The sequence below is a fragment of the Mus pahari genome, chromosome 1 (genome assembly GCF_900095145.1).
Source record: "Mus pahari chromosome 1, PAHARI_EIJ_v1.1, whole genome shotgun sequence".
NCBI lineage: Eukaryota > Metazoa > Chordata > Mammalia > Rodentia > Muridae > Mus > Mus pahari.
In genome coordinates, this window is record NC_034590.1 from 114,933,616 (window position 1) to 114,947,687 (window position 14,072).

Below are 14,072 nucleotides of genomic sequence, written 5' to 3' on the forward strand. Positions count from 1 at the left end.
TCCCAAGTGCTGGGATTAAAGGCGTGCGCCACCACGCCCGGCTGGTTGTGAGCCTTTTTGTGGTTGTTGGGAATTGAATTTTTAGGACCTTTGCTCGCTCCAGGCAACCCGGCTCGCTCCAGTTAATTTCACTCGCTCGGTCCCTGCTTGCTCTGGCCCAAAGACTTATTATAATTATACATAAGTACACTGCAGCTGACTTCAGATGCACCAGAAGAGGGCATCAGATATCATTATGGTGGTTTTGAGCCACCATGTGGTTGCTGGGAACCGAACTCGGGACCTTCAGAAGAGCAGTCGGTGCTCTTACCTGCTGAGCCATCTCACCAGCCCCACAAAAGTGTATTTTTAAAGCTTTACTACTACTCCAGAGTTGTGGGACAAAAGATTCAAGGTCCTCCTGGGTTGCCCAAGACCCTATCAAAAGAACTCAGAGCACACAGTTTGCTGCTATAGATGGTTGCAAACTGTAGTTACAGCTCTAGATTATAAATCAAGTAGATTTATCCACACCAAGGGAAACTGCCCAAATCATATTCTTAGTCAGGAAATGCATCAAATATAGGATTTAGAAAAAGACTGATTAGTTACAATAAAGTAAGAACAGAGTAGGTTAGCAAATACACCCAACCCAACCCACCACCTGCCAATTAAAAATGGTTTTAACGGGGCTGGAGAGATGGCTCAGCGGTTAAGAGCACTGACTGCTCTTCTGCAGGTCCTGAGTTCAAATCCCAGCAACGACATGGTGGCTCGCAACCACTGTGATGAGATCTGATGTCCTCTTCTAGGGTATCTGAAGACAGCTACAGTGTACTTACATGTAATAAAGATATAAATAAATAATTTTTTAAAATAATGGTTTTGACAATTTTTAATAGTGTCAGGTTTGAGGGAAGGATGGAATTGGAAAAAGGAGTGACAGAGACAATCTATGGCCCACAAAACCTAAAGTATTTACTATCTGGTCATTCACAGAAAGTACAGTGTCTTCTGACCCATAAGAAGTCCCTCCTGACAGCTGTATTCTAGTATGTCCTGAACCCATCCAGACATCTATCTACCCCAAGGCCCCAATCTGCCCTGCTGCAGCTGTGCAGCTAGCTTGTTCTGCCCTCCTGGGTACCCCCAGGCATAGGATGGTGAGAGACCAGGGTACCCTTTTTTTTTTTAACCAATCCTAGGCTTCTTTTACAAACTGAACCAAGAAGTTTGAAAAAGTTTTTCCCCATGAAAGGACTAGATATTTAGAGTAAGCAAGCAAGTCACCAGGGAGTCACCTGACCCCGCAGATGATCTCTGCTGGTCTTCTTTGTCCCATAGTGAAAACTACCATCTATCTACAAGAGAGCCAACAGACCCATCTCTTGAATAAACCTATACACCTCAGATTCAGGCTTTAATTACAGATCCATTAAGACTGTTTCATACTACCAAGGTTGGCTGTGGAAGGCAACCTAGGACAGAGCCCTTCATTTCACAGTGTGTCAGCACTGACTGTCTGGGAGACGTGGGACATCATCTACAGATGTGAGAACACCAGCCTCTCTGTAGACTGCAAGGTCCTGCTCACACAACATCAGCACGTCCAAGGAACTTAAGCATGACTGACTGACAATCAGGTGCTTCCACCAAGTATCAACAGTATCCTATCCTTTGTGTGGGCTAGTTTATGTCAACTTGATACATAAAGTAGAGTTATCTGAAAGGAAGGAAACCTCCATAAGATCTGGCTGTAAGGCATTATCCGAATTAGTGGCTGATGGTTGGTTCCATCTCTGGGCTGGCAGTCCCGGGTTCTAAAAGAATCCAGTGCCTTCTTCTGACCTCCCCAGTCATCTGGCATGTACATACATCCAGGCAAGACAATCACACACAAAATAAAATTAATATAATTACATACATTCACCAGGCGGTGGTGGCACACGCCTTTAATCCCAGCACTTGGGAGGCAGAGGCAAGCGGATTTCTGAGTTCAAGGCCAGCTTCGTCTATAGAGTGAGTTCCAGTACAGCCAGGACTACACAGAGAAACCCTGTCTCGAAAAACCAAACAAAAAGTAAAAAAATAAATAATACATACATATATACATATATACATGCCAAAGTCTAGCATGTTAGCACACACTGCTACTTAGAGGATTGAAGCAAGAGAATTACTTAAGTCCAGGAAGATGGAGCCAGCCTGGACAATGTTAAGAGACTCCATCTCTTTAAAAGAAAAACTAAGAACGAAAAGCAAAAACAAAGGAGAAGGGTAAAGGGAGTCTAGGGAGTAGAGAAAAGAAAAGGAAAAAGTTAACTACAACCAAGAAAAATCCAGACTTACTTTTTGTCAACTAATTCAAATAGTTCAAGTACTATAGTTTGTTCCTCTATAAATATGCATGTTCAACTTGAATGAATAGCCAGAATCCCCTTCCAAGGAGAGCTGTCTAAGAAGCATTACATTAGGCAATTATGTCATTTTGAGAACATCACAAACATAGATGGCGTGATGTCCCTGGGTAACATACTCTATGGAACCACTGTCATACACATGGTCTGGGTGTTGGAAACATCATTAAGCAGCCCACAACCAGACATGGGAAGTTGTTTCTGGTTTGCACAATTTCAAAAGTAACAATTACATGCATAAGAAAAATGAGACCAGGTAGTGGTAGCGCACGCTTTTAATCCCAGCACTTGGGAGGCAGAGGCAGGCAGATTTCTGAGTTCGAGGCCAGTCTGGTCTACAGAGTGAGTTCCAGGACAGCCAGGGCTATACAGAGAAACCCTGTCTCGAAAAAACAAAAAAAAAACAAAAAAAACAAACAAACAAACAAAAAAACCAAAAGAAAAGAAAAATGAGCTACTCCTAGTAGGAATAGGAGGTCCTTGGTTTTGTTTTAAACTGAGGTTGGACTAGAAAGGAAAGGGGTAAGAAAGAGCAATGGCAGACTAGGAGCAAGGCTCTCCCAGAAACTTATGAGAGAAAAAAGAAACAAAGGCCTTCAAAAATGGTATGGATTATTCTGAGGGGAAGGAAAGCTACACATGCCAGAATAGGGGTGAACACAAGTAGGAGAAGAAATAAAGAGCTTTCTATCAAAACATCCAATACTCCCAAACCTCTGACCCACCAGGCAGGATGATGGTATTAACAGACAAGCCGAACAGAAGAAAGAAGTGCCTACAGCCAGACAAGAGGCAGAGCAGTAACAGCGCAAAAGCCTGTGCAGGATCGGAGGGGTAAAGGCACTTGCTGCCATGCCTAGCAACCTTTGATTCCTGGAACTCACATCATAGGCAGGCAGAAATGAGTTCTACAAGTTGGCCTCTGATCCCCACACATGCATACAGAGAGGCACAACAGAATAAGTGAATAAAAATGTAACTTTAAAAATTGTAATGTTAGCCGGGCGTGGTGGCGCACACCTTTAATCTCAGCACTCGGGAGGCAGAGCCAGGCAGATTTCTGAGTTCGAGGCCAGCCTGGTCTACAGAGTGAGTTCCAGGACAGCCAGGGCTACACAGAGAAACCCTGTCTTGGAAAAAAAAAAAAAGTAATGTAAAGGTGAAAGAAAAACTGGTTAAACTGTACTTGATTGTAACTGTTATACTATAGTATAACAACTCAGTTATACTGTAGCATAGCTAATACATAATCTTAAAATGTGGTAATAAATAAAACCTGTCCCATTCCATGGAAAACAAATTCTATCTCATTGTGAGCTACCCTGGACAGATGGCATCTTACTGGACTATATCACATTATGTCACCAAATACAGTATCTTACTTTGAGGGAAACTACAGACTGACAACCACAATGGCATCCAAAATGCCTCCCGAGTGCTGGGACTAAAGGCGTGCGCCACCACGCCCGGCTTGTTTTGTTTTTTGAGTCAGGGTTTTTCTGTATAGCCCTGACTATCCATCCTACAACTTGCTCTGTAGATCAGGCTAGCCTCAAACGCTCAGAAATCTGCCTGCCTCTGCCTCCTGAATGCTAAGATTAAAGGTGTATGCTATCATGCCCAGCTCAGGGTCAAGACTGAATTTTTCTGAATGAGAATAGTCCTTCTGCAGTTACTGAATAATAAACGGCCAAGGAAATTATGACAGCTGGGGGGGAGTTCTCACACAAAAGTCACAGGATACAGACTCGGTTGGAGAAAATGGCAGAGGAGGAATACCACTATGGAAGTTCAAAGGACACCTCTTTCTTGAGGGGCTTGGCAAGTCATAGACAAAGCAACATTCCGGATGCCTGAGAGCAATCAGCTGGTGATCAGACTCAAAGTCATTACAACTCAACAGCTATGGAAATGAATGGGCAAATATACTATGAAGAGTCAAAAGGCCTTGAGAGACAATGCCAATCAGGAGACAATGCCAATCAGGAAACACAAAAGGAAGCCACCAAGGAGGAGCTAGTCCTAGAGCCAGCAGGAATTCTGAAATGCAGATGAACAGGTCAGTCTCACTGAGACATAATGTTGGGTGCCATCTGTTGTATTAATTATTTATTAATAAATCCTGGTGCCAGGTTTGCTACCTGCCTCAACGGTTTACGTTCTTGAATGAAAGACACACACAGCCTTTATATTTTAATATGCCCTATGAAGCACAATAGCCTCCAGGCTGCTAGAATCTACCTCCTGTCGATAATTCTGAATTATCACTTTGTAGTGGCTATTCCTGGTTGTCAACTTGACTATATCTGGAATGAACTACAATACAGAATCGGAAGACTCACAAGTGATCCTATTCTGGAGGTTGGGAGATACAAGTTTCTGACCTGGATCTTGAGGCATAGTGGCTATGAATTCCAGAAGACAGGGAAATCTCTGAGTTCAAGGTCATCTGGAATTAAAGGCGTGGTGGCACACACCTTTAATCTGGGCTACACCTTCTGCTGGAGACCTACATAAGGCCACTGGAAGAAGGAAGATTCACTCTCTCCGCCTGCTTACCTTGTGGGACTGAGCAACTGCTAGATCCTTGGACTTCCATTCACAGCTGCTGCTGACCATTGTTGGGAGTTGGACTACAGACTGTAAGTCATCAACAAATCCCCTTACTATACAGAGACTGCCCATAAGTTCTGTGACTCTAGAGAACCCTAATACACACTAATTTACTTAACTTCTATGTTCCATCTTGGCCATGCTGGACCCATTTGTGATGCCTCTGGGCCTCGCTTTCTTGGCCTGGAGCCCAGGGTGCTCTCCTTGCTTCCCTACCCCATGGCAGTCTCTGTGTCTCTCCTCTGGCCACACTCTCCTAAAGTATGGCCGTTCTCCTTCCTTTCCTCCTGGTCCCAAGCCTGGGAAATCCTAGAATCAAGGTTCTGTCTGTCCTCCCCAGCTATTGGCTGCTGGCATCTTTATTTACCAATCAGAACCAACTGGGAGCAGGTTCCCAAAAGCTATGCTCAGACCCTCTAGGGCAAACAGTTTTTTAGTTAACATAATTAGCACTCATAATACAAGCAGCTACACACTGAGCAAAAGTTAGATATACAAAGTCAATCTCTGATCTTTAATCAAAAGTTCCAGTAAAGAGTATTAGCAATTAAAATCCAAGAACTTTGAGGCAGCTGGCTAGAAGCCACTGGTTCAAAATGAACAAAAACCTCACACAGAGTCAGGAAGCCTGAGTCTGTTTAAGACCTCTACTTCTGCTCTTTGTTTGAACCACTCCAACTTGCAAAGACTGGTTGCTCCTTAGTGGCCAGCTCAATATCCACTGGAAACAAGAACCAACTGAGCTCTGCAGATTCCCAGATTATCAAAGTCAGCTACATCAGCTGCCGCTTAACATCCTTAAAAACACCATAGTACTACACTCTCTCCAGTGCAGGTGAACTGCCAGATCTGCTTCAGAGCACGTAACTGCTTTCCTATGTGCAAGGATTCCAGGAAGGAAATAACAGTCTTACCTTTCAAACCAAGGTTAAAACTAAAAGAAATGTTTTCTTCTCTGTGGCTCCTTGCCCATTACAGGTTATCCTGGTGACAGCTATCTTCCAAATTACATTAGCAGATTAGCAGGAGTAAGAAAGGATAATGTATGAAACAGAAGTGTTCCTGTAAAGACAAAAACAAAACATATGTTGTGTTTTGGTCTGATGGCAGCTGCCATTAAAAAAAAAAAAAAAAAAAACTGGCTCAGAGTGGTGGTTCTCACAGAACCACATTTCACAGATGTAAAAAGCTCAAATTGAAGCTTTTTTACAAAAACATGGAAAAAACAGATAATCCTATATTACAGCTTTTATTCCACACTGAAAAATAACCTGGAGATAAACACAGGTGCTACGGCAGCACTGTCAGTGACTGAAGAACCATATCCTTACTACCTATGAAATGACATAAGGCTGACTACAAAAGCACTGTACTTCAAAATATTAAGCAAAGGCTGGGCAGTGGTGGCGCACGCCTTTAGTCTCAGCCCTTGGGAGGCAGAGGCAGAGGCAGGTGGATTTCTGAGTTCAAGGCCAGCCTGGTTTACAGAGTGAGTTCCAGAACAGCCAGAGCTACAGAGAAACCCTGCCTCAAAAGGGAAAAAGAAAAAGAAAAAATAATAATAATAATAATAATAATAATAATAATAATAATAAGCTAAGGACTAGAAAGATGGCTCAGCAGATAAGAGCACCACTAGCTGTTCTTGCAGAGGAACCAGGCTTGATCCCCATTGACCACATGATGAAACACAACCATCTAGAATTCCAGTTCTATGGGGAGCTGACAACCTCTTCTGGCCTTTGAAGACAACACATACACACACACAGACACACACAGAGGACCTATCATTGGTAAAGGTTATAGCACAACCTTTTAATAGCAGTGCTCTGGAGGCAGAAGCAGGTGGATCTCTGTGAGTTCGTAGCCAGCCTGGTTTATGTATGGGCTAGAGAGACCTTGTCACAAAACAAAACAAAACAACAAAACTAAGACACTCTCCAAAAATGTACACACACACACACATTGGTGTTAATTCTGTGTAGTTCTAGAATTGTAATACTGCCAAAACCTCCTATTCTGGCCATTTGCAGGCAAAATACCAGGTCCACTCTCACAGACTCCCAGCAGTAACATCAACACAATGTTTATATCCCTATTCAAATGCCAAAATGTTGTCAGTTGGGTCCATACACTAAGAATGCTGGGGCATCATCTACCCTTTAAAGAAAGAGCCTTTGTTCAAGGGCTTATGGTTTTTCACTTGGACTGTGTCTTTGCTTCATTGCCTATTGCTGTGATTTAATGACAACGCCAAGAAGCCCTGCCTAACATGGCACCTGCCCATTAGCCACTCTCACCTGTTAACCTTAAAAGTTTCATGATTTGGTGCCTAGAAGTGGAGGGTAGGTCACAGGGCAGAGACTGATGGTTAAGAACTTGGGAGGCAGAGGCAGATGGATCTCTGTGAGTTCAGGGCCAGCCTGGTCCACAGATGAGTTCCAGAATAGCCAGGGCTATTACACAGAGATAGTCTGTCTTGAAACAAAAACAAAAAGAGCATTATAGCAAACAGAAAAATACAAAAGAAAACAGAAAGACTGTACAAATATACAAAATAATTGCTACCTCCAGAAAGATCAAGATAATGTATCACTAAACACCAGGTGCCAAGGAAAAGAACACAGGGGAAGGGAGGGGCTTCAAAATTTAAAACCTCAGAGCAGAAATTAAAAATTGAATAGAGGGGCTAGAGAGATGGCTCAGCGGTTAAGAGCACTGACTGCTCTTCTGCAGGTCCTGAGTTCAATTCCCAGCAACCACATGGTGGCTCACAACCATCCATAACAAGATCTGGCGCCCTCTTGGAGTGTCTGAAGACAGCTACAGTGTATTTACATATAATAAATAAATAAATCTTAAAAAAAATTTGAGCCGGGCATGGTGGCACACGCCTTTAATCCCAGCACTCAGGAGGCAGAGGCAGGCGGATTTCTGAGTTCGAGGCCAACCTGGTCTACAAAGTGAGTTCCAGGATAGCCAGGGCTACACAGAGAAACCCTGCCTCGAAAAACCAAAAGAAAAAAAAAAAAAAAAAAATGAATAGAAAGGTTGTAAGATAAAGAGAGCAGTATTGGGTATTAAATAATTGGAGCTACTTCAGTACTGAGTACTAACGAAAAACTACCCAAGTCTCCTAGAGACTTGTTCAAGTGCTGTCAAAGTTCGTGATCCAGCCACAGAAAGAGTAGCCTGGGGCTTTCACAGAGAATCAAAAAGATAAGAAACTTTGGGTTTCTTGAAGTCACATTAGAAAGAAAGTACCTTTTATTCTCCTCTAGGGGGCTTACTGCCGTCTACTAGTCTATATACCTAGTCCTACACCTAGGCTGAACCACACCACAACTAGAAACAAGTATTTTCAGTAAAAACACACAGGGTTCACAGTGTGATCAAATATCCTGCAACAGAAAGGACTGTGGGAGGCTGGGTGAGGGAAGAGAATGAGCTTAATGGTAAGCACTTGTTGGGTACCTGTGTCCAATCCAGAAGACCCCCCCCCAAATACACATTAGGATGGGTACAATTTTAAAAATAGAAAATTGAAAGTAAGAATCTATATATATACTTACACATAATAAATAAATAAATAAATCTTTAAAAAAAAGAATCTGTAAGGATGGGAAGAAATTCAAACCTCCGTGCACTACAGAGAAAATGGAAAAAAATAGAAAAATGGAAAACACTAGAGTAATTGAGGAAAAAAGAAAGTGTGTTGGTGCCTTCCTGCAATAGCATCACTTAAGAGAGGGAAGCAGAATAAGAAGTTCCAGACCATCTACACAGCAAAGACAGCCTAGGCTTCATGAATTAAAAAAGAAAAGGAGGAGCTGGAGAGATGATGTGTACATCAGTTAAGAGCACTGACTGTTCTTCCGTGGGCTCAGGTTCAATGCCCAGTACATGGTGGCTCAAAAACATCTGTAACTACAGTAACAAGGGATTCAATGCCCCCTTCTGGACTCCTTGGGCATCACAGACTCACAGGAGAGAGAATCTCTGTGAGTTAAGAGGCAGCATAGTCTACGTATTAAGTTCCAGGGTTACATAGAGAGATCCTCCTGTCCTTTTTTGCTTGTTTTTCGAGACTGTTTCTCTGTGTAGCCCTGGCTGTCCTGGAACTCACTCTGTAGCCGCCCTTAAACTCGGAAATCCGCCTGCCTCTGCCTCCCAAGTGCTGGGATTAAAAGCAGGTGCCACCACAGCCCAGCAAGACATATATTTTTAAAAATAAACATTGTGTGTGTGTTTTTTTTAAAGAGTACATAAAACAATTGGGCATGATGATGCTGGCCTTTAATCCTAGCACTCAAGAGACAGAGGCAGAAGGGTCTCTGAGTTCAAGGCCAGCCTGGTCATCAAAACAAATTCTGGGACAGCCAGGGCTACACAGAGAAACCCTGTCTTGAAAAAATAAACGAGTAGATAGAGGGCTGGGGTGCAACTCAGTAGTGAAGAACCTGCCTAGCATGAAAACAGCCCTACATTCCCTCCCTCCCAAGAGTACACAGAAAGAAGCAAATTAAATTAAAAAAAAAATTTTTTTTTTTTAAATCTCAGGTTTACTTGTTTTCTCACAAAAATTGCAGACTGTGCTCCTTAAAAGGAGAGGGAGCAGCAACAGACAACACAGACTCCAGATATAATCACCCATGCATGAAAGACAAAAACTCTCTCAGGGAAGGGTAGAGGAAGAGCAGCAAGACACCAGTGCATAGCAAGGGCAAGAGGTCCAGACTTCAGGATGAGAAGCTCCTCAGAAAGACAGACATAGAGCACAATGCCAATTCACAGACAAGTGCATTTTTAAAAATGTCTGTTTTCACGGAAATTGCAAAGTCATTTAAGAGGGGAAAGTATATAATATACCACTGTTATAAATAGCAGGACAGTCATCTATTGTCCATTTTAGGTTTTTACAGCTGTGATAAACACCGTGACTAACCTGGGGAGGAAAGTTTACTTTACCTCACATTCCACCATGAACCTGGAGGCTAGAGGCCACAGAAAAATGCTACTTTCTGGTTTGCTTCCCATTAACTTGTTCAGTCTGCTTTCTTATACCACTCAAGGCCACCCGCACAAATGTGGTACTGCCAGTGGGCTGGACCCTCCCACATCAATCATTAATCAAGGAAATTGCACACAGGCCAATCTGACAGAGGCAAGTTTTCAATGGATGTTCCTTCTTCCCAGGTTAACTCTAGCTTATGTCAAGTAGACAAAAAAAAAAAAAAAAAAAAAAAAAAAAAAAAACTGGCCAGCACAATGATAGTGCTAAACACTAATTTAACAACAAAGTAGAGGTCTACACTGGAAGAATGAGAATCAGTGAGCATTATTTACAACTACAATCTCAGAAGGTATGCACCTTCTGGGTTTTTCTTTTTCTTTTGTTTGTTTGTTTGTTTCCACAGCATAAAGTGTCCAAAATATAAACTGCCTTCAGGAGGGGAAGAAAAAGCCAGTCAATTAGGAGCTGCTACTGGCTATAAACTAGAGAAAGTAAACTTTTGACATATTTTTAAAACAATTTCTTTTTAATCCCAGCACTCAGGAGGCAGAGACAGGCATATCTCTTTGAGTTCACAGCCAGTCTGGTCTACATAATGAGTTCCAGTAGCACTAGCTACTAAGGCCACAAAGTCACACTATTTTCTAGGTATGTGATAAAAGATCTTGTTATGGATGGTAGTGAGCCACCATGTGGTTGCTGGGATCTGAACTCAGGACCTTCAGAAGAGCAGTCGGTGCTCTCAATCACTGAGCCAACCATCTCACCAGCCCCAATCATCTAACCTGAGAATCCATTCCTGAGCTATGAAGATGGCATAAATGAATTCTATACTATCTTCCTGGCTTGCCAACTCCTAAATCTAACCTAACAATCAAAGCAGTATGACAGCAATGGTTGGAGAATGCAAAAGGGAGAAAGAAGCAAAACTGAAAACAGTATGTGTGTACACATTATCTGCTTGATGTCAGGAAGAACTGAGAGTGGGGTCACTAGGGCTACTATTGCTACAACAGAGCTGGGCACTGAAGGAGTGGCAAAAGCTAGACGGACAACTGAAGAAACAAGACAAGGGCTCAGATCCTAGCCTTGAAAAAAATTGACCTAAAGGTAGCCAAATTCTGACATAAGGTCACTGAACAAAGGTAACAAAGCCCACACCCTCCAAAAAAAAGTCTGTCTAGGAAGAGAGATGCTGCAAGGATCCCATCAAGAATGTCAAGTGAAGGGAGCAGGGAATCTCTTAAGGATTTGACTTCTAGGAAATTATATTTTTACATCAGAAAGCACAAAATGAGAAAGAGGCTCTCAGAGAGCAAGACTGCTCAGAAATAGGGAGTAAGGACAGGGCCACAGCAGCTAAGGGGGGTACTGATGATCTGATAGCTAAAATAGCAAATAGCTTAGACCTTTGATTCCTAACACTCAGGAGGCAGAAGCAGGAGGATCTCTTGAGTTGGTGGAGTCAGAATAGTCTACAAATCAGGTTCCAGGATAGCCAAGGTTACGCAGAGAAACCCTGTCCCCCAAACAAACAAACAACAACAATAATAATAATAGCCACGTAGTTTAGCTGTCCATTACTGAATTACTCTCTGGGAGAAAATGGATTTTAAAAAAATCCATTCCCTAAAAATAATCAAGACAGGAAAATTGATATGCTTTCATTTTTAATTGTATTATCATCTATCATTCCTTAAAGAATCAATACTTAACAGACATAAAATTTGCCCCTACTATAAATTGTACTTTCTTTTTCAATACTACTAACTGTGGTGACAGCTAAAGAATACAAATATGGCATAGCTATAAAAATGTCCATTGAAGTGTTAGAGAAGTAGCTCAGAGATAGAGTGCACACTTAACATGTTTAAATCAAAAGTCTTGGGTTCAATCTCAAGCACACCTGCATACCCCATAGAAAACTGGTTTTTAAAACAGAACAGAATCTCTCAACTGAACAGCATCTAAATGTATGTGCTTAGTCATAAACGCTGAGAAAATAGAATGAACATTCACCATTCACGACCCCTTACCTTAAAGAATAGGAAAGGGATCATCCTAATCGGGCTTTTTATGGATATCAAATTTACTGAAATCAAAATTATTTATGGGGGGGGAATGTCCCTGCACTCTATACTCACATAAATTTTAAAAAGCAGGCCACACCCTATTAGTGCCAAAGAGGGACTGAAGCTACTTCATAATACCCAGAACAAAACTGTGCCCACACTACAGACAAGTGACAGCCTAGAGTCCAGATATACAAAAGCAAGACTCTACTCCCTGATATATCATAAAATCCTTGATGTGGCTCATTGACCTCACTATGCACGCTTCAAAATACTCAAGTCAGAAGAGACCAAAGACAATGAGATTATCCATCTACACGAAGACTTGCTTATCATTTTACCATCAAAGTCTAGTATGCTATGAATAAAAACTCACCTATGAACTTTGAATACAAATGTAACAACACCCTATGGGGTGACAAACATACAATTCCAGTACTTAGGAGGCTGAGACAGAAGAAGTTCAAAGCCAGCCTTGGCTACACAGTAAGAGTTTGTCTAATAAAGGAGAATTGTAAAATTATCTATAATTGGGAGAAACTCAAAACTTAAAACTTCAACATCTTCAGAAATACCAACAACAATAAAAATTATATACACATACCTGAAACACCATCCACTAATACAGGCCCCAGAAAAGATACTAACATTTCTAAGCCATTAACCAAAATTATCACACCAAGAATGTAAAGTACAAGCCAGGCAAGGCAAGCCTTTCTACCACCTTAAGAAGGCCATATCAGTAGGTGATACACTGTAAGCAAAGCTTGGCACCTGACTGGATTACATCACTGTCTGGCTATGCTCACTAGGAATACTCACAGCACTTCAGACACAAGAAGACAGCTCAGTCTAACCTACTATGAAAATACAGCCAAGTCATAGATTAGTAAACTTGCATCTAAAGTCAAGACCAGAGAACCACCTATACCTGTTACAGCCACAGTGAGCGAGGAATTACTACACTGGTCAGACTACACATCGTTAGCCCAACTGAAGTATCTACTTTTAATGTCACCAAAACTTTTTACATGGCATATGAGCAACCAAGTGAGTGAAAATGTATTACAGTAAATTTCTTTATTTTCTTTTTAAAAACAATCTCACACTTTGTAGCCCAGGCCAGCTTAAACTCCCTATGCACATCAGGCTAGCCTCCAATTTGCTGCCATCCTCCTGTCCCTGCCTCCCAAGAGCTGGGAATAAAGGCATGCACCAACATGCCCCTTTAAATGAACTAGTATCTTTCATAAATTAATATTCTTCATTACAGCAGCAGCAGTGTAATCAAAGGCATGTCCCTTTAAGTCCCACAAGCAGGTCTAAGGTGGCACAAAGATTCAGTTCTAGGCAGGGAATCTTCTCTCTTTGTATCTGTCTTACCTACAAAAATGGGAGACTTGAAAATAGATCATTACTTTTCAATCTTATAAGTCATTCCTATGATCAAAGAAATAAGGAAAAATAAGCAGTATCAGAACACAAAGAAAAACAAACCAACGAGTAACAACAGTCTCAAATTTTGAAGAAGTTACTCAAATAAATTTAAACTGAAAACAACAGAGAATGTAAAGTTGCTCAAAGCCAGATATGGTGATGTACACCTTTAACCTCAGCACTCAAGAAGCAGAAGCAGGGCTGGTGAGATGGCTCAGCAGTTAAGAGCACTAACTGCTCTTCCAAAGGTCCTGAATTCAAATCCCAGCAACCACATGGTGGCTCACAACCATCTGTAATGAGATCTGACACCCTCTTCTGGAGTGTCTGAAGATGGCTACAGAATACTTAATAATAATAAATAATAATAAAAATATAGTAATAAATCTTTAAGAAAAAGAAAAAAAAGCCGGCGTGGTGGCGCATGCCTTTAATCCCAGCACTTGGGAGGCAGAGGTAGGCAGATTTCTGAGTTCGAGGCCAGCCTGGTCTACAGAGTGAGTTCCAGGACAGCCAGGGCTATACAGAGAAACCCTGTCT

At 41.8% G+C, this 14,072-nt stretch overlaps 1 protein-coding gene across 9 annotated transcripts in view; it reads right to left on the reverse strand.

Annotated features, from left to right (window-relative positions):
- The window catches only part of Ppp6r3 (protein phosphatase 6 regulatory subunit 3), a 112,611-nt gene that overhangs the window by 78,660 nt on the left and 19,879 nt on the right, over positions 1-14,072 (reverse strand). For 8 of the 9 annotated variants that reach the window (XM_029539349.1, XM_029539329.1, XM_029539353.1 and 5 more), the window contains exon 2: positions 5,924-6,071. The exons of the other annotated variant lie outside the window; for it this stretch is intronic. The gene's annotated coding sequence lies outside the window, so the exon portion shown is untranslated. The remainder of the gene's footprint in view (positions 1-5,923; positions 6,072-14,072) is intronic. 9 annotated transcript variants of the gene reach the window in all.